Source organism: Argiope bruennichi, chromosome 11, assembly GCF_947563725.1.
Source record: "Argiope bruennichi chromosome 11, qqArgBrue1.1, whole genome shotgun sequence".
NCBI classification, from domain to species: domain Eukaryota; kingdom Metazoa; phylum Arthropoda; class Arachnida; order Araneae; family Araneidae; genus Argiope; species Argiope bruennichi.
In genome coordinates this window covers 17264924-17287325 of record NC_079161.1, presented here as the reverse complement: position 1 = coordinate 17287325, position 22402 = coordinate 17264924, and positions in this window count along the sequence as shown.

Below are 22402 nucleotides of genomic sequence, written 5' to 3'. Positions count from 1 at the left end.
TTTGAATGGCTGAGCTAGAGAATACAAGATTTTATAAAGTATGTTTTTTAAAAAAATATCTGAATAAAAACATACAAAATTTTATAGTAGCTATTGATAATAGTAATTTATTATGTGTGTAATTTGATAAATCATTCATTAATAAAGTAGTGTCATAATGTGGTTACATTGTGAACGTTAAATGATACATTAATTACCTTGTTTTTAATTCTAGAGAATTACATTTTGAAGAAATCTTGAAAACGGCATTCAACCAATTTCATCATCCATTTTTTTAAATGGAGGAAAAAACGTAAAGTATTCATTGCAGCAACTTCCATCCATGGCATTAGTTACTCGAATCTGATGCAAATCAGGCCAATAGACTTGCAAATTTTATGCTCCTTTGGTGGCTTCGGAATTTAAGTAACGAGGTTTGTCAGGAAAATTTGTAAAATGCCAGCGTTTCGAAATTTATTTTTAGTGTGTTTAGTTCCCGGAAAATGGGATGCTTGCAGGCAGTAAACGGATTCTTTTAATAAACAAAACTGGCCGGGTACTCTGATAGAAAGATAGAATGAATACTAAGTAGGAATTTAAATTTTATGTTATATGAGCAAAATGGGCTATTTACTCGATATTTCAAAGCTTCCTCATGCAACAGGAAATGTTTCTTTTTTTTTTAGGTTTTGAGAAGTTCTGTTAGGGTTTATGTTATATAGGTGCATGGAAATTGAATTCATTATTTCATTGTATTTTGTCAGAGATTCAGTTCTTATACAAAAGAATCTCCAAAGAGCAAAAATTTCAATAAGGCAGAATTCATTCTTAAAATTATAGAATACTTGTCCAATATTCGATTATTTAAGGTAACCGACTCAGTTAAAAACATGAATTTGGAGAAAAACTTGCATATTTTATTTTTTTGCAGTTTCAAAAAATAAGAACGTTTCTGTTTCCAATAATAACTTTATTTTCTCACTATGTGAATCAGAAGCCAAGTTGTATCAAAATATTGCCATGTAAGCGATGCTTATTTATAAGCATTTGAAAACATTAAATGCATTGTCTTATAGACGAGTTTTTTTGTAATTCTCCTATACGAGTATCGTGATACCTCGAAAAATAATCAAGATATCTTAATGAAATTTATAATTAGTGCTCTTCATATTATCTAAATTATAATGAACTATATATTTGTTGTTGAATACTCTAGAAGTAGATTTACGATTGTTTAATGTAAATATTATTAAAAAATTCCAAAATTTTAAAGACAATTTCATAAATTACACATAAAATTTTTATTTTTAATATAATTCCTAGATAATATAGAATTACACTCTAAGCTATGTTACACATGTAATGTTACAAAGAAAAATGAAAAACTTTTATAATTTTTTTCTCTAGAAGAATCCTAGTTTTTGTAAATAAAAGCTAAAATTTACGTCAAAATATGCTTTTTCTTTAAAATCTACATATATATTTTAATTATTTCACTTTTATTCATCATTTTATACATATATTAATGAAAAAATATTAAAGAAACATTAAAATATTTGTTTGTTCTTTAAGAAAAACTCTTCGAACCTATTCGAATACTTTAAGCTACAAAAATAAAATGATGTGATCCTGTAAAAAAATATAAAATTGCTTATTTCTCTTGTTCTAAAAGTAATTGTCCTTTGAACTTTTTACAGCAATATGGGAGTCAATATCTTGCAAAACCTTTCTTTCTTTATTTAAAGTTCAAAGCAAAAACCATCTCCTTTTCAAGTTTTAATGAATAGAGAACACGCCTCTAAAATTAAGGCATCTAAAAAAAACTTTTTTAAAAAAAATCTAGATGCTTTGAATACATTGTGTTTTTCTACCTGCAAGAAAAAAATATTACTTTCAATTTCTTTTTATCTGATGTATTTTTTCATTGATAAAAAAATCAAAAAAGCAATATTATTCTCTGGAGCTCATACCAATTAGTGTCAGCATCCTGAATAACATGTGGGGTTTTACGAACACTTTTAAGGGCTTTGTGAACATTTAAGTAATGGAACTTGAAAAGATAGTTCTTTCATTCCGGTGGATTATAATAAAAACGGAATGGCAGGTGAGATATTCTTTAACTTCTGTTTATTACTTTGTTTGACTTTTTAAAATACAGCTTTAAAGAGAGGAAATACAAATTTGAAAGAAATTGCTCTTTAAAAGAGAGTTGGAAAATATTTGCACATGAAATTCAATTGTTCTTTTTATGAAGCGTTAGAACTTGTTTTCTAAGCGAAGGTTAATTATGTAACATAGAGTTTAAGAATATTGTTGAAAAATATTTACGATATTTTTATATTACTTAAAACATTTTCTATTACATGTTATTTACATTTTTGTGTTTTTTCTATTCTATTCTATATCGTGAATTCATGTTATTCTGCATTTTTCATTAATTTGTATTTTATATTTTACTTATAAAATATAAAAGTAAATTATTATATTATTTTAATTATTATTACTTTTTATTATTTTATTTATTATTTGATTATTATTATTATTATCTTTATACTTTCTATACTATTTATATTATATATTGTATTCTATATTATGTAAAATCCTTATATTTGTGTATTCTTTTATGTATACTTTCTATTAATATATGTATTTTTTATATATGAATATATGTATTCCCATATTTATTTTCTGAACATTCATTTCAACATTTTTTAGTAAATATATTTTTCATTTTTGAATACATTATTTATTTATTTATTGAAGTAAAGGTTAATTGTACAACATAGAGTCTAAGAATTTGTTGATAAATATTTAAGATTTTTCGTTATTATTAAATATATTTTCTGTTACATAATATATACATTTTTGTGCTTTTTTTCTATTCTATTTTATATTGTGAATTTATATTATTCTATATTTTTTATTTATTTATATTTTTATATTTTATAAAATATAATATTATTTTAATTATTATTTGCTTACTATGCTATTATTTTATACCATATATACTATTTATACATTGTATTCTACATTATGCAAAGCCCATATATTTATGTATTCTTTTATTTATTATTCAACTAATATATGTATTTCCTATATATGAGATATGTATTTATACATTTATTTTCTAAGCACTCATTTCAATATTTTTCAAAAAAAATATTTTACATTTTTGAATACCTTATTTAAATATTTTTTGATGCGGATGTTATTTATATAACATCGAATCTAGGAATTTGTTGAAAAATGTTTACAATTTTTCGATATAAAAAAAATATATATTCAATTACACATTATATATATATATTTTGTGTTTTTTTTTCTATTCTATTCTATATTGTGAATTTATATTATTCTCTATATTATATTATCTCTATTTTTATATTTTACTTAGTATTATATCACTTTAATTATTATTACTTCTTATTATTTATTTATTATTTGTTTATAATCATATTATTTTATTATTATTATTATTATTATATACAATTTCTATACAATTTATCTTATACATTCCATTCTATTTTATGTAAAGCTCATATATATGTGTATTCTTTCATGTATATTTTTTATTACTACTTCTACTACTATTCTAATATATGTATTTCCTATATATGAGTATATGCCTTCGTATATTTATTTTCTAAACATTCATTTCAATATTTTTCAGAAAATATTTTCAATTTTTCAATATATTTTTTAAATTTTTAAAAACCCTTTTTTGTTTAGATGAATTAATATCATCTAGAATTTGAGAAGAAAATTATTTTGACAGAGTATTTTGAAGCGATTATTGTTGACATGACACATTGCTTTTTTTTTTTTTTGTTCTTTTCGGTTGTAGTGGCAACCAAAAAAACGTCAAGAAAAAGATTCGCCAATTTGGCGATTATATAACTTGATACTTGAGTATATTTTTATAATTTGGCGAACTTTTTTCTTGGCACTTTTTGATCACCGTTAAAACCGACAATAACCACTTTTTTGAAATCTATTAACATATTCAAATCGTTTATTAAATATATATTAATTGCAATGTTCATAGTTAGCTAAGTTTATATGAATGAAATTCCTATTTAGGACTTTTTAATCAAGGATAAAGGCACACGTTGTGGCATTCAGAATCTAACTATCAGCTTGAGTAGGCATTAAGTGTAGTCTCCTTCAAGGAATCGAGACACTAATCATTAATGTCACCGTTTGACATTCCGGGGCATCGTGGGCTAGATGAGTGACCTTTCGGAACCAAGACGGCATAAAATGAATTAATTAAAAGCAGAGAGAGGCGTTACATTTGCTATCGCGTCTGTCGCTAGATGTGATGATTTTGATAAAGCTACTTCCTGAAAATTAATTGCATTTATTTCAGACGACATTGCAGTGGAAACTGGAAACGTAGGATACTATTTGGATGATTAATTCATGTAAAGATATCTCTTAATATAATTTAAATCCTAATTAATTTCCTAATTTTCCACTTTAATTTAGCCTGTATTAACTCCATTCTGAAATATTCTATTATTTCCTGATCCAATCTCCCTTTTTTATTTAATTAATTCTACACGCGCTCTGTAAAAAAAGCTGATGTCAACATTTTCTAACACTCCGAGTGAAGGGATAAAAAACTTTAATGCTCACAACATTCTTTTAAAGATTCCTAAGATCCCCTTTCCTAAATCAACACGTGTCAGAGAAATCCCTACCAAAATCTCATAGTAAAATCAGTGAAGGGAACAATTTTGGTCTCTCCTGCTCTTATGTCGCGATATAGATTGACGTGATGGCATCGATTGTTCATTAAAAATTGTACTATGAAGGCGTTTGAAACGACATCATTGAGATCAAAAAAAGGAAAGTATAACATCAAGCAGTTAACATTCGTCTCACTTAACCACGTTTGAATTGAATGTACCATTTTAACAAAGAGAGTTTATGCATATTGTAAAGTTTTTTTGTAAGTTGCTGAAATTTTGGGCATACATATAAAAGCAAAAAATAATTAAAATGAAATAAATAAATCTATAATAGAAGCTTAAAAAACGATATTTATAGTTATTGTAATAATACAAAAATACTGTTACGAACCTGTGATGCTGCTTCCCAGCATAGTTAGTTCCATAGGAGGTCCCAGAGCTTGGCGACAAACTTGGCCACCATTTCGCGACGAATTTGGAGACTTTGGTGCCAAAATAGATGATACCCGAAACATCGAGAATTTTCCCGATCCGTCCAGTAGGAACGGAGATACGCCTCGAACGTTCCTGATTGGTTGAGAGGCTTCTAGCCCTGCCTCCTAAGACCTATAAAAGGAGCTGCATCTGCAGGGGAATGGTGGTGAATTGAGTAGTCGAAGAGTAGTCTTAAGCGACAGAAAAGGGCCGTCGTGGACCAGTGGAGGCGAATAGTAGTCGAAATCGACGGAGTGAAGAGTAGTCGGAATCGACGATAAAGAACTGGCCTTCAAGAGATAAGCGTAGCAGCGACAGTCTGAAATAGAGTCCTGTATGCTGCACGTCTCGGCTGAAGATAATCGTCTTCTGTGCTGTATATAGTTGTCGTCTTTGTGCTGTCCTCTTTCTTTCCCCACAGAATATCTCCGAACTTGGAATCTCTAGGATTCCCTGTCGGTTGAAAGGATATACGTGGGAGTATTTATTAAGATAAAAGAAATACACATAAAAAGACAAAAAAATCAATATACACAAAAAAAGACATAAAATATCAATATACACATAAAAAGACATAAAATATCATCAATACACATAAGAAGTAACTATATACAATATTATAATGATGAGGGAGGTGTTCGGTGGGGAGTAGGAGTAGATGAAATCTATTGAAGGTAATATATTCTGGAGAAGACCTTGGCTGAGAAATGAAACGAAAATTTATACTGGGCTTGGATCTGGAGAAATCAATTCCTCGTTCTCTTGAAGGAACCGCACAAGATTTCTAATTTTAACCTTGGACATCTTGTTTCTCATAACGTTGGTCCACCAGATATTTTCTAGGTCGTGGATGGGTTTTTTGAGATGAAAAGACGTGGTGAGAGGGCAACTAGTGGCATAATGAAGGGGATCGCCTACTTCGCCGCAGCCACATTGATCAGATCCTTTAATATGGAATCTCTTGAAATATGAAGGGAAAGGGCCATGGCCAGTTGCAAAGATAATGTCAAGCCTATTCCAAGATGATGGGTTAAAGGACACCTTCGAGATGATTTGATGGATGTTTCTGCCAGTTGAGCCATTATCCCATTCTTCTTGCCATCGCTGTAGGCTCAATTCATTTACAATACTTTTCAGATGGCTTCTAGGAGCTGGGTATTGAACGGGCTCTTTGTGCTGTCCTGTGTGTCTTCGTGTAAATAAACTTCGTTGTTTCATTTTCTAGTGCCGCCTGCTGATTGAGTGTTCTCCACACCATATAACTCCCATCCAAACGAACCCCGGAATATTCGTAACAGTACTATAAAAGATTGTAACCATACCTCATCTGATAATAAAGAAAAATGTTTGTGTTATTGCACGGGGTGAGATGGCGCTGTAACGTTTGATATAAAACTATCGTATTTGACTAGAATGTATTTTCTAATATATGAATACGCCTTTCTTTTTTTAAAAATTATTTATAATTTTCATGAACAATTAAAATTATATAAATTGAATTACAATTTTCTAATTAAAAATTAAGTGGGAATGTGACATTTTTTCCGCAATGATTCCCGATAATTAATGAACAAATTTTACAAAATTTTTAAAATTCTCTCTTTGGCACTTCCAGTTTAATTAACATGCATTTTTTTCTAAAAAAATTGGAATTTATGAAAATTATTTTCTTTTTGCATAATTTTTAGCAGTATATTTCATTATTGTAATGAAATTATGTTTTCTGCGTTACATCAAATATTTAATATTGAAAATTTCTTATATTGATAAAAGTAAAACAAGATATAATCTGTTTAGTATTTAGTGAAATGCACTTGAGCAATTAGAAAGTAACGAAACGGAATCGCGAAATTAAAAAACAGCTCAACCGGACAGTTTCGTTATTAATACTTTTTTGCTATCATGAGACATGACTCTACTAAAATGTCTTAGTTATGGTGTAGAATTATTAAAATGGTGTTTCTTTAATATCTGCAACAACTTAAAAATATTTTATAGAAATATGAACTTCAAGTTACCTTTAAGGTATATGTACACACTTGAAACTTCGAAAATCGTTCAAAATATCGAATATTTTTTTAATGCTTAATAATGTTCTTTGATTCTTTAGCTTTCAAACGATACGAAGATGTTGTCAATATTCGAAATATTTCTCGAGTTATAATTATTTTTCTTGAGGTGCTTTCATTAAAAACTCTAGTTACGGTTTTTTTAAACTCATTTTATGAAGAATGATATTTTTCCACTATGTTGCTTCATTCAAACAGTCATAACTCGACAAGAAATGAACCAAATAAAGTTATTTATATATCAAAATAATCTCTATGAAATAGCGGATGTTTTGTGCTCCAATCAAAGTTATATTTATAGGAATAAATTTTTACTAGCTATTTAAACGTTAAAATGACAGAAAAAATCTCGCTTTTTCTATTCATCGTTGATGAAAAAATTGTTTAAAAAAAACTATATATTTTTATAACTTGATTGAGGCAGACAACGTGAAGACTCATATTAGGCATCATTCCCAACTAGAAATGTGTGTCTGTACAAATTAGAATTTAAGATATCATGTTTCAAAAAATAGGCTCATTAGCTCATTAAATATTATTTAATTAATTAATAAGGAGTGTAATATGTTTTTTTCTCACTGAAATGAGGTTAAACATATATTAATGACCTACTGTGAAAAAACTGGATTTTTAAAATTAAAATTTAAAAAAAATCTTCTAGTGTGTAAGTACACCTTAGAATGTTCAATATTGTAACAATATCCTTTACTATTTTCAATTGTCTATAGAGCCAAAATAAATGAAAGGGATTCAAAAATATTTCCATTCGGGTTTTTTTCTCTTTATTTCAAGACAGCAATTTCTGCAATTTATTTAAAAAAATTATATTGATGAAAATGTAGGTAACTGAGAAAATGATTGTCCTTCAAACCTTCTGCAGTGTCACACACTTCAGAAAAAATTTCTTATTTCAGCATATGGGATTTAACCCTTAATCGGGGACGTGCGGTCTGTTAGACCGCTAGCGATGAATTTTCGGTCACCCCTATTCTATTTTTAGCTCCATTGAATGGATTGACCCTGTAGCTTCCTGTTTTGTGACCTTCAATACATGTGCACTTTTTCAACTGATTTTAGCGGAGACTTTTTAAAATAATTCAGTTATTTCTTCGAGCGCGGTCTCTAAGACCGCACCTCCCTGTAAGTGTCCCAGTGATAAACAAGGCTTAACAGATGGCTCTAAAACTTGGATCCCTAAATATCATCCAGTTTACTGATCATATTATGAAGCAATGCTCCAGACACTTTTAAATGAAGCCAAAAGTCATTTTAGTGATAACGATAATTGTAAAGAAGAGTTTTTCGATAAAAGTTCGCATTCAACTGATTCTGATATGTATGTTCAAACATAATTAATTTTTCTAGTGATAATGTGTTTTGAAAAATTTATAAAATATATTAATATACCAAGAGATACATATATACAGAATTTATAGGTTGATTTTTATACTATTTCTAAACCTGTATATTTAAAATGCCCTAGAAAACCGTTCTCTGAATGTCACACAAGCTTATAAAAAAGAGCCATTTTTACCTATTGTCAATTTTTTTATTTTTCATATAATTGTTGATTTTTACATTATATTGTCTTCTATATACCTTCATATACTGCAAAAATAAAAATGATTTAAAAAGTAAAAAGCAATATGTTTTTTCAAGAATATTATTTATTGTAACATGTCATTTGAGAAGAAAATGTATGTTCCAAACGCATTTATTTCTTTCAAGGATAATATATTTTGAAAATTTCTGAAACATATCCATATATCCAGAAAAATATCTGCAAAATATATATTGGCAGCTTTTCTTTGTAATACATTCATTAGAAAATTAAATTTGAGTGTAAATGAAATGCGGTCTCGTAGACTGCACCTCCCCAGTTAAGTCCTAAAATTTCACCTCCCCAGTTAAGGGTTAAGGAGTAAAAAGATCATTACGTGCCTAAACCTAATACTCTTCGAATAGATAAATAAGTCTTCACAGATATTTAGAGTAAATAAAGTTTGTTTAGACATTTGCTAAAATTAAAACGAATCCATATAAAAAATATTTAAATATAAATATTACAATTAATTTTTTTTTGTTTCTGACATAGTGGTAATGTGAAATGTCGGTATAGTTTGAAAAAGATGATTACTTTCGGAATATCGTGTAGAGATGCCTAATCCACGGTTTTTTGAATAACAAATAATATTGCTATTGTTATTTTTAAATATGCGTTCCAAATATCTGTTATTTCAATCATATTATTAATTAAAAATCATTACTTAATATAAAATTTATTAATTGTAATTAATATTTAATTTACTAATTTAAGTAAGTGATTAAGTAAGTGATTGAATTAATTTATCTGTTTCAGCTTACTTCTTAAATTTGATTTTTTTATCTCAAAACTATTTATTTAATTTATTTATTAGAGTGAGCCATTTTCTGGAAAAGATGAGTTAAAAATATATGTCATTTCTTTAAAATGTTTACTTAAGTCCTATATTCTACCAATAGATGGCGCCAGCAGTAAACAGAGTACATGTAATCAAAGTCAATCATGTCACGAGCAATTAAAAAGGATCTGTATGGAATAGTTCATCATCAAATACGAATATCGGTCCCTCCCGTAAAATGATAGAGTGACTTCGCACTTTCCAGTGAAGCCTCGCACTTTCCGGGGAAATCACCGCTCCAACAAATTTCAGTGATATGCAATTCAATGATACGATACGATAATTCCAATAACCGGTCCCTTCACTTTTCAATCCAATCACAGATTTCTTTCGAGAGCTTCCATTGGACAGATCATATCAATTGTTACTTTCCAGTGAAGTCACCGCTCCGGCAAATTTCAGTGATATCGTATCGATTGTTACTTTCTATCGTGATCTAAAAAGTGTAATCGAAATATCATCAGTTAGATCGTATCAAGGATTTGAATCACACCCCTCTTTGAAAAGTATTGATCACTTGTATTTGTGACTTCTTGATATTGGTTACGTAATAACCGCTCTTAAAATATTCGTCATCCCTAATATCGTGTTGCTTTTTATCCTATCGTGTGATTGCTAATAATGATGTGTTTCTGAAGTTACACTAAACCGTGAACAGTATGCTTTACTTTGAAACTCTAATTACAAAAAAAAAAAAAATAAATAAATAAATAAACATGGTATCATATGCATTAAATTAAAAAAAAAACATTGACTATTGTTTATAAGAAAGAAATCAAGTAATGCTTTATTCTTTGCAATTCAAAGAAATTTAATTTAATTATAACAAGAAACACAACTCTCCGTGTTTATCGGGTAATTGTTTTTATTAGGTTTAAATGAAGATTAAAAAGAAACAGGTAAACAGCCTTTTCGAATTTCATTTGCATTTCTTTTCAGATAATCCTATTGATTTGTTTATTACTAATTAGTTTACAATTGTTTCGTTTTAATTATAATTTGGTTGTACAAATATTAAAATTTATTTATTGTGAGAATAGATGTTGACAGAAGATTAGTCTTTATTTTCAATTTTAATTACAATCTCTGTTTTAGTTCCGTTACTAAACAAACTAAATTTTCAAAAACTGTAAAAAGTAGAGCTCTATTCAAGTTTCAGATGCTTGTTTCTTGACAATACAAGGAAAAATCTCTTAATAAAGACCAAATAAACAATAAAAGTGAATGAACGGTGCTTAGGTTGTTGATATGATTAGTATCGCTTTTTATTATTTATTTCCATCAAACTCTTAAGTATTTTTGTTCCTTCATAATCGAAGTGTACTTAGAGAAGGTATCTTTATCATCAAAATATTTACCCTGAGATTATTGAGATTATTTACCCTGAATTTATTAGAATGTACCAGACAAAATGAAATAAAAAATAAAACATGTTACTAATCACCAATATAAAAATATAATTATAGTCTTTTTAATTAAAATTTAGATATTAATTGAGTAATACTCGATTCTTGGAAAGGATTTGAAAAATTTCTTTGCCGTTATATTCTGCAGGTAGATCCCATAGATTAGCGTTATAAATAATGATATGGCATTTCCGGGGTTCGTTTGGATAGTGGGAGTTATATGGTGTGGAGAACACTCAAACAGCAGGCGGCAGTAGAAAATGAAACAACGACGTTTATTTACACGAAGACACACAGGACAGCACAAAGACGACAACTATATACAGCACAGAAGACGATTATCTTCAGCCGAGGCGTGTAGCATACAACAGCAGCATACAACAGTATACACAGCAGGTCTACTCCGTTGCTGCTCCGCTAGTCCCTGGAAGACGAGTTCTTCGCCGACGCTTCCGACTCCAATGGTCCACGACCACTCTTCCCTGTCGCTTAAGACTACTCAATTCACCACTTGACTCACCACTGTCGCTTAAAACAACTCTTCGACTACCCCCTGGTTCACCACTGTTGGGTCACGACTACTCGGCAGCTGCGGTCCACTCCTTTTATAGGTCTCAGGAGCCGGGGCTAGAAGCCTCTCAACCAATCAGGAACGTTCGAGGCTTATCTCCGTTCCTACTGGACGGCTCAGGAAGATTCTCGATGTTTCGGGTATAATCTGTTTTGGCGCCAAAGTCGCCAAATTCGCCGCCAAGTCACCAAATGGTCGCCAAGTTTGTCACCAAGTTCTGGGACCTCCTATGGAACCGACTATGCTGGAAAGCCGCATCACAGATTCGTAACAATAATCATAGTATTGACAAGGGATTTTAAAACTCTGTCATGAAAAGATCTAGAATGCATACCTGTTTTTCCACAGTTTTCTAAAATATAATACCAACTTAAAATCGTTATTAAGCTACGTATAAGAAATATTCTTTGCAGAATTATATTTAATAATAAAGGTATCTTTTCTTCACAAAATTTCGCTTTTTGTCTATAAAATGTCTTTTAAAAAGCAAGTGTTGCTTGCCTCTGAAAAAAAAAAAAATTCGATTCGCCAAAAATGAAAAAAGAACCGCTATGGATTCGGTTTTCTAAAAAGTTGGCCACAATGTTTAAAATTTTGGGAATCGAAGGTGCAGATTTTATATGAGAAACAATATGGAATTGATTGACTGATCAGAAAAAGTTTACTCGTCAGCTTTCATTCTCTTCTCTTATCTCATCATTTGTTAACCCTTAACTGGGGACGTGTGGTCTGTGAGACCGCTAGCGATGAATTTTCTATCACCCCTATTCTATTTTTAGCTCCATTGAATGGAGTGACCCTGTAGCTTCCTGTTTTGTGACCTTCAATACAAGTGCACTTTTTCAACCGATTCCATCAGATGCTTTTTAAAATAATTCAGTTATTTCTTCGAGCGCTGTCTCTAAGACCGCATCTGCCTGTTAGTGTCCCAGTGATAAACAAGGCTTAGCAGATGGCGCTAAAACTTAGGTTCCGAAATATCATCCAGTTTACTTATCCTATTATGAAGCAGTGCTCCAGACACTTTTAAATGAAGCAAAAAGTCATTTTAGTGATAAGGATAACTGTACAAAAGTTTTTTTCGATGAAAGTTCGCATTCAACTGATTCTGATATACATGTTCAAACATAATCAATTTTTCTAGTGATAATGTATTTTGAAAAATTTATAAAATATATTAATATACCAAGAGATATATATACGGAATTTATAGGTTGATTTTTATACTATTTCTTAACCTGTATGTTTAAAATGCCCTAGAAAACCGTGCTATGAAAGTCACACAAGCCGATTAAAAAAGGGCCCATTTTACCCATTGTCATTTTTTTAGTTTTCATATAATTGTTGAATTTTTCATTATATTGTCTTCTATATACCTTCATATACTGTAAAAATAAATATGATTTAAAAAGTAAAAAGTAATATGCTTTTTCAAGAATGCTATTTATTGTAACATGTAATTTGGGAAGAAAACGTATTTTTCCAACGTATTTACTTTTTTCAATGACAATATATTTTGAAAAATTTCTAAAACATATCTATATATCAAGAAAAATATCTGCAAAATATATTGGCAGCTCTTCATACTAATACATTCATTAGAAAATTTAATTTGAGTGCAAATGAAATGTGGTCTCGTAGACCGCACCTCCCCAGTTAAGTCCTAAAATTTCACCTCCCCAGTTAAGGGTTAATAATTTCAATCGTTCATTCAGCTTTTAATATTTTCTTTTTGTTCTTCTCGTATGATCATCGAGTTTATGAAAAATATGCCTAATTATTTGTTAAATTTTGTATATCTTCAAATGAAATTATATTAGATAAATGAAAGTAAAACTTGATGTCATGTGATACCGAGAATGTAAACATTATTGAAAATAATCCCACAATACTTATCTTCTAATACCCTTTCCTCTATAATCCACTTATCCCAAAGGAGAAACCATCCAAACAAGATCAGACACAAGCCGCAAACAAGAAACGCACTAAGATAAATGATCCGAGATCCGGAGAAAAGCCTTTCGATCGTTAAACCTAATTTTGCCACTGTCTATGGATTGCTGGGTTTGAGAGAGATGGTAATATTCATCACTGGAATCGGAACAATTAAGGTGAAAGAGTTTCCTAATATAATTGATTTCTGGGTTGGATGCGGAAGAAAGAAATGGGAACAGGGGACGGAAGGACAACCAGCGAATGATCGACACTTGCTCATCTAATTCAATTAGATGTCTCAAACGGAGATGGATTCATGAATGAAAGGTTTAACTGTATGAGTAGTAAATAAATTTCGAACATGCAACTCGAATTAAAAGCAGAGGAAATCTGGCGCTAAAAGTGTGATAAGTAAGCATAAATGATCAGATATCCGGTCCATAAATTCTGTTTATGGAGATGAATATAATGTTCGCTGTATTTTCTTCTTTTTTTTACTGTTTAATAACATTTGATCTTTTTTATATTAAAAATTAGTTTATCTGTGGAAAGCAAATTTGTTTAGTTAAAATTAGTTTATATGGGTAGAACAAATTAGTTTAGTTAAAAATCAATTTATCTGTATTGAGAAAATTAGTTAAGTTAAAAATTAGTTTCTCTGTGTAGAACAAATTAGTTTAGTTAAAAATTAGTTTATCTGAGGTAGGTAAAGAATAAAGATCAGGTGCTCGGGTGATAAAGTTTGTTTAAGAAGTTAGATATTGCTACGAATCTGTAGTGTTGCTTCCCAGCATAGTTAGTTCCATCATAGGAAGGGCAATTTTACGGTCAGCTCTATTGGATGCTTTCCAAATGCCGGATCAGTGGAGATTCGTATTGGAGCAGCATCGAGTCGTGTATTGAGTGGCCAAACGTATAGTAGTGAGTCTGTTGTTGTGTACAGATAAAGCGAAAAGACAGTGGAGAATAGCAGACGTTTGGTGAGACTTTAATGAAAAGTGAATTCTCTCTTCCTGCTGACTTCTGCCTGCTATTGTGGTTGTTTAACTACCTATTAATTAATAATATGCTGCTGTTTATTGTAAGAGTTAATCTTGTATAAGCTCGGTTGTGTTTTGACCGTTTATCCGCCTTGAATAAACGTCATTATTTATGACAGAGCCTATTGACTCACTGTACACACATTGCAGCGAACCCTTTGATTTTACGGAATATTGTGGAGATTCTTCTGTAAAAGTACATACTTATTGATTTGCATTCTAAATAATTCTATAAAAATTCTATTTCACTTAAATTAATATCAATGTTTTCAGTTAATTCAGAACTAATTTAAAACGAACTCGTTGATTTCTTTTAATTAAAATTAAGACAAGTATTATAGCTGAGTAAACAAAGATAGTTTAAAATTTTCACACAACGCTGCCCCGAAATTGCCCCGAAAAACTAAGCCTGTATTAGGCTCACGAATATGACAGTTTTGTTATCTAATCGGGTTTTAACTCGTGTTTCTTCCATCTCAAAACTGAAAATTTTTTACAAAGTTTAGGCAGTTTTGATCCGAAATTAATACACAATAGAACAAATTGAAAACAGCTAGCTCAACAGATTTGAAATTTGGTCGCGATTTCCTTTAAAATAAAACAATTTCCACTTTTGTTACTATTAACTTTTTTTTCGAAATCGTGAAAAAGTATCCAAAAGAAGAAAAAAATAGTTTTCCTTTTGACTTTTTAACTTTTAGAAGCAAGATGATAAATTTAATATCCACCCCAAACTTGGCTTCATTTTCGGAAATTTAGAAAATATAATCTCAAATAAATATCATGACAGCAATCGATCGAATTCCTGTCAAACCACCCAATCTGATGAATTTATTATCGAAAAAAATGCATTAATTATATTAACATGAAGTTAAATATCAAAATTAAGGGACCACACAAATTAAAACGTACATACCTGAGATGCCAATGTTACAACAAAAAAATTACTTTTAATAAAGCGAAAATCTGAAAGTAAGTAATTAAAAAAGATAAGGAAAAAATTAAGTGATTAAAAGTCGAATATGTTGCTAATGAGCGGTGTTATTAGAAGGATCTTACCAAAGATAATGAAGGGTCCATCTGATGTTAACAAGTGTTTTAACTTAACGATGAAATTAAAAATATAAAGAATGGAATGGATAATTGGGGGGGGGAGAGAAGTGAGCTTGCCCTGCTGAGTAACAAAAGATTCTAATCAGCATTAATGAAGTTCAGCATGAAAAATTGTGTCATTCTTGGACTTCTAGAAAGAAAGATTTTAGAAGAAACCAAACAAAAGATTAAAAAACCAATAGAGAATACACATGTAAAATAAATTATTTGCTAAAACTTTTATTTCAGAATGCAGAACTTAGAAGAATTAAAAGGCCGAGACTTCTCAGAAGATTATAATTGTTATAAAACATTCATAGAACAGAAATCAATACTTATTTTTATCTGTAATAAACATAATTTCTCAGATGATTATAATTATTATGAAACATTTATAGAACCGAAACTAATATTTATTCTTATCTGTAATTACAGAACTTCTCAGAGGATTATAATTATTATGAAACATCCATAGAACCGAAATTGATACCTATTTTTATCTGTAATAAATAGAACTTCTCAGATGATTATAATAGTTATGAAACTTTCATAGAACGGAAACTAATACTTACTCTTATCTGTAATAAACCGAACTTCTCAGATGATTATAATTGTTATGAAACATTCATAGAACCGAAATCAATACCTATTCTAACTGTGGTAAACAGTGGATTCCGATATAATAATAAACTTCGTTTTTTCTTGAAATTTCTAGTTAGCTGCCCTATTTTCTTATAACAAAAATCATAGCTTTCTTGTTTTTTACTATGAAAGGATATTTTTAATAAATGAAATTTGTAATCTTCCTTTTAAAAGCGGAGTATTTCAATTATCAGCCACTAGAAACCCAAAATGTAAAAACTTGTTTCTCAGCGCTCAACAAATATCTTTTTAAGAAATTAAAGACCCACATAGATCTAACAGTAAACTCTCTATGCATGCATTTGTCAAATAATTTTAAAGTCTAGTTTAAGTTGAAATAATTTTAAATGAACTTTGTGAAACTATTTCAATCCTTTCATATTAACATCTCAAACATCAAAGCGCCATCTATAAATACAGCAGAAGATTAAATTCATTTCGAAGTTTAAAAGCAGATAAATCTTTGAACGGATTGCATGTGATGGTTAAATGTGGCCAAAGTTATATGAATGCCGGTTATTTCCGGGAATGCCGAGTATTTTCCTAAACAGCAACTTTTCTCATCTCCGATATCTGACAACTGGTCCGAGAATGTGTCAGCAGATGGATCTTGTAGCATTTGTTTATTTTTAGCTGGACTTTTTCAACTTTATACCACAGTGGCGATGATTTCAAGCAAGAGTTGATCTCATCAGCGTACGTTGAACGTGGAATGACGGCATAGGGATACCCTAATTACCTAGCTCTATGAAATATACTTTGCGACCTATTCTCACACCTACCAAATACACATATCAAATTTCATAAAAAATCTTTCGAGCTATTTCGGAGGAGAACGAACACAAACAGCGTGACACGAGAATTTTATATGTTAGATAATAAGACTTAAATAAATAATTCTTTCAAATTTTTATGCATTGGAAGAATTTATTAAAATGAAAGAAATCCATTCCATTTTTTAGGAGATAATATAACTCTAAAAATTTTTTCAGATAACAGATCAATATTGAGAATGCCGGCAGCCTGGCATAGGGGTAGTTCGCCTTCCCCGTGATCTGGGCGTCGAGTCCTAGTTTGGGTATGGTTGTTCTTCCATTGTTCTATCCATGAGGTATGTGAATGTGCCCTCCTGTAAAAAGGGGTTGTTCAAGCGAATGAGTGATGATACGTGAGTAGCAAAGTCGTACCCTTGGCAGTAGTTGGCGCTATTATAAAAACAAGAGACACTCCCCTCCGGCTTAAATCGCCGTCTTCGTAACAATGCAGGGTCGATGTTAGGCGTGTCTTGATGCATTTGACAAAAACTTGGAGCATCTGCTGCATTAGTATTGGTCGTACATTTGTAGCATGGAGACTAATATTAATATAATGATTTGATGAAGAAATCCTTGATGAAATTTTAAAAAATTGATGAAGTTATCGTTGACACCCAAATCCAATTTTCTGTTACACCTAGTATCCTTGAGAAGGTACGGCGTTCAATGCAGCGTCGATGTTAGGCGTGTCTTGATGCATTTGACAAAAACTTGGAGCATCTGCTGCATTAGTATTGGTCGTACATTTGTAGCATGGAGACTAATATTAATATAATGATTTGATGAAGAAATCCTTGATGAAATTTTAAAAAATTGATGAAGTTATCGTTGACACCCAAATCCAATTTTCTGTTACACCTAGTATCCTTGAGAAGGTACGGCGTTCAATGCAGCGTCGATGTTAGGCGTGTCTCGATGCATCTGACAAAAACTTGGAGCATCTACTGCATTAGTATTGGCCGTACATTTGTAGCATGGCGACTAATATTAATATAATGATTTGATGAAGAAATCCTTGATGAAATTTTAAAAAATTGATGAAGATATCGTTGACACAAAAATCCAATTTTCTGTTACACCTAGTATCCTTGAGAAGGTACGGCGTTCAATGCAGCGTCGATGTTAGGCGTGTCTCGATGCATCTGACAAAAACTTGGAGCATCTACTGCATTAGTATTGGCCGTACATTTGTAGCATGGCGACTAATATTAATATAATGATTTGATGAAGAAATCCTTGATGAAATTTTAAAAAATTGATGAAGATATCGTTGACACCCAAATCCAATTTTCTGTTACATCTGGTATCCTTGAGAATGTACGGCATTCAATGCAGCGTCGATGTTAGTCGTGTCTCAATGCAATGAGAAATGTACAAAGAAAGTACATGAAAATTTGCGAAAATTTTTAAGCTTACAAGAAATTGTTCGAAATTTTCTCTAGTTTTATTTTTATAGAAGGAGGGATAATTTATTATTTTTAAAACAAAATACTTAATTAATGTTTAAATTATATATTTTACATAGAAATTGCAACTAATGTGAAGATTAAATGTTAATGGATTGGTGAATAAATATAATGAATTCTTGACAAAGCAAGGGAAAAAAATGAAGAAGGAAAAGAAGTAGAATGGAACAAATGTAATTAAGCGCCAAGAAAGTGATATGTATGAAAGTGATCTCATGCAATAAGATAATAATAAAGTGTTAAGAAAGAAATATTAACGTAAATTCTTTTCATACTCAATTAATTTTTTAGCTCTCGATCAACATTCATATCGCTTTTTAGCTCTCGATCAACATTCATATCGCTTTTTAGCTCTCGATCAACATTCATATCGCTTTTTAAATTTCGATCAACCTTCATATCGCTTTTTAGCTCTCGATCAACATTCATATCGCTTTTTAGATCTCGATCACCATTCATGTCGCTTTTCAGCTCTCGATCAACATTCATATCGCTTTTTAGCTCTCGATCAACATTCATATCGCTTTTTAGCTCCCGATCAACATTCATATCGCTTTTTAGATCTCGATCATCGCTTTTAGTAGGAAACAGCTAACAGAAAATCCTCAATTGCTCTTTGTGCAAATTTTCGTTTCCTAAGGAAAAAAAAAAGAACTCACCAATTAAAATTAACTCACAAAGGACTTCCCACTCCAGCCATTGTAATCTTTCAATTAACGATTACGTCCAGAAACTATGGTTACGGTCAGTTTCTCTGTCCCTCTCTTTGTTCTTTGCCTAATTTACGGCTCACCCGGCCTTTGCAAAAAGGAACAACATTAAAAACATTCCCCGTCCCCTAGTTCGATCCACAGCCTCGAAAGTTTACGATATCAGCGGCGGCTTTACGAGTTTCGGCTTGTTTTATGATTCTTTGTTCGTTTAATTCACTGCGCACTTTACGATGCTTCAGGGACCCTTGGTCCACTTCGGTGGAACGGTCAAGAAGACCGTTCGGTGGAACGGTCAATAGAGTAGATTGCATGCAAATTCAAGATTAAAAGCTTCCTTTTGGAATCAAACGAAATTATCTATTATCATTTCCAGTACTTAAAATATAAAACAAACAATTCATTAAACGTGTGCAAATTTCGTAACTAAATATAATAAATTTAAAATATTTAAGAAAATGTAAGGCTATGTACCCAAATTTCTGTACCAATGTCATTTTTTTCATATGAAAAATTATGAATTAAGTCAGTGGTCAAATGTTCTCCCTAACATCCCTGCCGCCTCCAAATTTCGAGAGAAATCTGGAAAATATTGTTCCACTGTGTATTCGCTATGAGAAATAACCAAGACAAAATCCCACAGTCCAAAACATCGCACTGATTTTATCACTTTCTGTTTCATATGTAAACTGCCTACCTCAGCAGACATCTGTTTTGAGGTTTTCGGCTTTGAACTAGCGGAAATGGTCTCACGGAAACTTTCTCACATATTCTTTAATAATCTTCTCATGCCAGAGGACTCCTTGCACGACAATGGCGTACAAAAATTAGGAAATATTAACTTTTGATGAGAATTTAACCTTTTTTTAGCCAATGTCAGAGGACTCCTTGTACAACAATGGCGTACAAAAATGAGGAAATTTTAACTTTTGATGTGAATTTAGCCTTTTTTTGCCAATGTCAATGGATTCCTTGTACAACAATGGCGTACAAAAATTAGGAAATATTAACTTTTGATGTGAATTTAGCCTTTTTTTAGCCAATGTCAGAGGACTCCTTGTACAACAATGGCGTACAAAAATGAGGAAATTTTAACTTTTGATGTGAATTTAGCCTTTTTTTGCCAATGTCAATGGATTCCTTGTACAACAATGGCGTACAAAAATTAGGAAATATTAACTTTTGATGAGAATTTAACCTTTTTTTAGCCAATGTCAGAGGACTCCTTGTACAACAATGGCGTACAAAAATGAGGAAATTTTAACTTTTGATGTGAATTTAGCCTTTTTTTGCCAATGTCAATGGATTCCTTGTACAACAATGGCGTACAAAAATTAGGAAATATTAACTTTTGATGTGAATTTAGCCTTTTTTTAGCCAATGTCAGAGGACTCCTTGTACAACAATGGCGTACAAAAATGAGGAAATTTTAACTTTTGATGTGAATTTAGCCTTTTTTTGCCAATGTCAATGGATTCCTTGTACAACAATGGCGTACAAAAATTAGGAAATATTAACTTTTGATGAGAATTTAACCTTTTTTTAGCCAATGTCAGAGGACTCCTTGTACAACAATGGCGTACAAAAATGAGGAAATTTTAACTTTTGATGTGAATTTAGCCTTTTTTTGCCAATGTCAATGGATTCCTTGTACAACAATGGCGTACAAAAATTAGGAAATATTAACTTTTGATGTGAATTTAGCCTTTTTTTAGCCAATGTCAGAGGACTCCTTGTACAACAATGGCGTACAAAAATTAGTAAATATTAACTTTTGATGTGAATTTAACTTTTTTTCCTGAATCTATCGGCAACCCTTCACGAGTATTTTGGCGATTAATACCTGACCTGGGATTAATAGGTTCCGAAAATCGAATTTGCACTTCACATGCCTTTTTCTAAATCGTTTGGAGCGCAGATTGGTCACATGACTACACATGTAATCATAAAATTCCATACCTAATTTGATATATTTAAGCCATTAAGTTTTTGTGTTATCGCGTTTACATGTTTCTGAAAGTACAGAACCGACAGACAGTCAACCCGTTGTTGCTTTTGTCACAAAGGGGTCTCAATATAGATTGTTAAATCTATGCACCGAATTTTATCTAACTAACTCTCATAGTTATCGTATTAACTTATATACGAATACCTGGACAGACGGACTTCTTCATAACAGATTTTACTCAAAATTTGATAGAAATCTGAAAATTTGGTGTAAAGGCGTTTTTGAATTATCTTTGTCACAGGCAGATGGAAATTTTTGAAAAAAAGGAGATTTTGGAATTCAAGGAAGTCTAAAACGTGGGGATTCGTCAAAATATTGAGTCTGAATTTTTTGATGATTACTACACTTTCTCTGTATTAGGTATACAAGAAAGTGAAAAAAAAAACAACTCTAAAACTGTTGAATCACTGAGTATTTTCTTTGGGAAAAGAAACTCGATAATTTCCATAATCGACTTTTACTGCCTCTTCCTTCCATTTTCGATTGATGCTGTGATATAAAACCATAACACAGACCCACTACCTCAACAACTAAATCTATTTTATCAATTTTATTCGCCATTTTTCGTGTAAGGCGTATTGATAAGAATGCTAAATATTTGTTGTACAGGTATCATTTAAAACAGTATTTTTACTTGATGTGATTAAATTAGTGCTAAATATGGTTGGAGACCTGTTGTTTGTAACTATTATAGTGAATTTATAACTATAGTTACGCTATTAATATGGCTGGAGAACTGCTAGCTGCGGAATTCGGCTGGTTAATCCATCAAATATACTAAAGCTATTAATATGGCTGGCGATCTGTTGGCTGCCAAATCTATAAACTATACTAACGCTATTAATATGGTTGGCGACCTGCTGTTTGTAACTATTATAGTGAATTTATAACTATAGTTACGCTATTAGTATGGCTGGAGAACTGCTAGCTGCGGAATTCGGCTGGTTAATCCATCAACTATACTAACGCTATTAATATGGCTGGCGATCTGTTGGCTGCCAAATCTATGAACTATACTAACGCTATTAATATGGTTGGCTGCCAAATCTATGAACTATAC